Source organism: Chiloscyllium plagiosum, chromosome 8 (assembly GCF_004010195.1).
Source record: "Chiloscyllium plagiosum isolate BGI_BamShark_2017 chromosome 8, ASM401019v2, whole genome shotgun sequence".
Classification (NCBI taxonomy): domain Eukaryota; kingdom Metazoa; phylum Chordata; class Chondrichthyes; order Orectolobiformes; family Hemiscylliidae; genus Chiloscyllium; species Chiloscyllium plagiosum.
The window spans coordinates 32,236,945-32,240,266 of NC_057717.1; the positions used below are offsets into that span (position 1 = coordinate 32,236,945).

The window sequence follows — 3,322 nt, forward strand, 5'->3', positions numbered from 1 at the left end:
ACACAGCAAGAACCCGTTTGTGAATTAAACCAAGCACCCAGAAAAGCTCACCTTGCCTTATAATCTGTTAAAGCACCCATCCTCCTCCTTTAACCAAAAACAAGGTACCTGTGCCACAGCTTGGAAAGTTAACGGGTTTTTTTATTCCTTATTTTTTTCAGCAGTCTCTTTGGGAATTTAGACAAGTGGGAATGGAGGTTAGGGCAGTTGAATGCTCCTCCTGCAGAATGTGGGAGGTAAGGGTCACCACCAGTATCCCTGCTGACTACATCTGCTGGAAGTGCACCTGACTCCAGTTCCTTGAAAACTGCGTTAGGGTACTGGAGCTGGAGCTGCGTGAACTTCGGATCATTCGGGAGGCAAAGGGGGTTATTGAGAGGAGTTACAGGGAGGTAGTCACTCCTCAGGTACTAGCAAAAGGTAAATGGGTTACAGTCAGGGGACAGAAAGAGAACCGGTAGGCTGTGCAGGGATCCCCTGTGGCCATTCACCTCAACAATAAATATACCGTTTTGGATACTATGGGGGAGGACTTACCAGGGGAATGCAGTGGAGTAGAGGGATCTGGCACAGCGTCTGTCCCTGCTGCTCAGAAGGGAAAGGGGAAGAGGAGCAGAGCAGTAGTCATTGGGGACTCCATAGTTAGGGGGACAGAAGGGAGGGTCTGCGGGGACGAGAGAGACTCACGGTTGGTGTGTTGCCTCCCAGGTGCCAGAGTTCGTAATGTGTCTGATCGTGTTTTTGGGATCGTTAAGGGGGAGAGGGAGCAGTCCCAAGTCGTGGTCCACATAGGCACCAACGACATAGGTAGGAAGAGAGATGGGGATTAAAGGCAGAAATTCAAGGAGCAAGGATGGAAGCTTAGAGCTAGGACGAACAGAGTTGTTGGCTCTGTTTTGTTGCCCGTGCCACGTGCTAGTGAGGCAAGGAATACGGAGAGAGAGTAGGTGAACACGTGGCTACAGGGATGGTGCAGGAGGGGAGGTTTTGGGTTCTTGGATAATTGGGGCTCTTTCTGGGGTAGGTGGGACCTCTACAAGCAGGATGGGCTTCAACTGAACCAGAGGGGTACCAATATTCTGGAGGGGGGGTGGAATTCGCTAAGGCTATTGGGGTGGGTTTAAACTAATCCAGCAGGGGAATGGGAACCAAAATTGTAGTTAAAGTAAAGAAAGGGTTAAGAGTAGGGAGGTCCAAAATCAAGTTTTAGGGACGCAAGATGGCACCGGCAAGCAAGAGGTTGGTTTGAAGTGTGTCAACTTCAACGCCAGGAGCATCCGGAATAAGGTGGGTGAACTTGCAGCATGGATTGGTTTGGGACTTCAATGCTGTGGCCATTTTGGAGACATGGTTAGAGCAGGGAAAGGAATAGTTGTTGCAGGTTCCAGGATTTAGATGTTTCAGTAAGAACAGAGAAGATGGTAAAAGAGGGGGACGTGTTACATTGTTGGTCAAGGACAGTATTGCAGTTGCAGAAAGGATGTTTCAGGACTCGTCAACTGAGGTGGTATGGGCGGAAGTTAGAAACAGAAAGGAGAGGTCACCCCGTTGGGAGTTTTCTGTAGGCCTCTGAATAGTTACAGAGATGTAGAGAAAAGGATAGCAAAGATGATTCTCGACAGGAGTGACAGAGACAGGGTAGATGTAATGGGGAACTTCAACTTTTGAAATATTGAAAGGGAACACTATAGTACGAGTACTATAGAGGGGTCAGATTTTGTCCAGTGTGTGCAGGAGGGCTTCCTGACACAGTATATAGACAGGCCAACAAGGGAAGAAGCCACATTAGTTTTGATACTGGGTAATGAACCAGGTCAGGTGTTAGACTTGGAAGTAGGTGAGCACTTTGGTGATAGCAATTCCAATTCTGTTATGTTTACTTTAGTGATAGATAGGGATAGGTGTATACCACTGGGCAAGAGTTACAGCTGGGGGAAAGGCAATTACGATGCCGTTAGGCAAGATTTAAGAAGCATATGATGGGGAAGGAAACTGCAGGAAATGAGCACATTAGAAATGTGGAGCTTATTCAAGGAAAAGTTACTGTGTGTCCTAGATATGTATGTCAGGCAGGGAGGAAGCTGTAGAGTGCGGGAGCCGTGGTTTACGAATGAAGTGGAATCTCTGGTCAAGATGAAGACGGCGACTTATGTTAGGATGGGATGTGAAGCCTCAGTTGGGGCGCTTGAGGGTTACAAGGTAGCCAGGAAAGACCTAAAGAGAGAGCTTTGGAATTCTTTGCCTGCAACAGTAGTAGATTCGCAAACTTTAAGTACGTTTAAGTCGTCATTGGACAAGCATATGGACGTACATGGAATAGTGTAAGTTAGATAGGCTTCAGATTGGTATGACAGGTCGGCGCAACATCGAGGGCTGAAGGGCCTGTACTGCGCTGTAGTGTTCTATATTCTATGTTCCCCGACCTCCTCCGACTCCTGGCGCAAGTTCCCTCCACTATCCTGATGAGCCCTACCCTCACTAAAGCCATCATGTTGTTCCTCGCAAAAGTATAGAACATCTTAAGTTTTACCTTAATCCTACTCACCAAGTCTTTTTCATGCCCTCTTCTCGCTCTCCTGAGTTTATCTTCACTTCCTTCCTGACTACCTTGTAACCCTCTAGAGCCTCGTCTGATCCTTGCCTACTTAACCCTAAGTCATTTTCCTCCATCCTCTTGAGATATTCTACATCCATTGATACAATGGAGAAATGGAGTTGCAAATGGATTGGAACTGCACATCCTGTCACTTCCATCATGTGCTGCAGATTTCCCCACGCTGGGCAGTGATCTAACACAGTGTTACTGACAATGCACTGGGGCAGTTGTCATAACTCGACATGCTGGGAGGGTAACTGCTCCTGGTTTACAGATCCATGCCCTGGGGTGGCGTACACTGCTGTACATGCTAGGAGGGTAAATGCTCCTGGTTTATATAACAATTCACTGCTATTCACTGCATAGCTCCCAGTGCTTGAGAGGTAGTTCATGGACTGGTGTGGTCTGCACAGATTGCTGGGTTGTATTGAGCAGTACACTAGCCTGGTCTGAACACTGCTACATGCTGCACAGATATATCATCTGGATTATGGTGCCTGATTCTGTGACGTGGATTTCAGCTGATTTGTCAGCACATTTACTTTATATTCTTATTTTTGTTATTGGACCTAAGAAAGTACTACTCATGAAGTTAATCCCATTTGTCTCAGAAGAGCCACGTTTACTGAACTTGTCAATCAAGTAATCATCCAATTATAACATGAATATCCGTCCTTCTGTCCCGTAACCTGGCCGGCGGTGCTCATATCCCTGGAATCCCGGGGA

The 3,322-nt window shown here is 47.1% G+C and overlaps 1 long non-coding RNA gene across 1 annotated transcript in view; it reads right to left on the reverse strand.

The window, feature by feature from the left end:
• Nucleotides 1–3,322, reverse strand: part of LOC122552121 — a 24,972-nt gene that overhangs the window by 17,569 nt on the left and 4,081 nt on the right. The window contains exon 2 of the long non-coding RNA XR_006312307.1: nt 77–81. This is a non-coding gene — a long non-coding RNA (uncharacterized LOC122552121). The remainder of the gene's footprint in view (nt 1–76; nt 82–3,322) is intronic.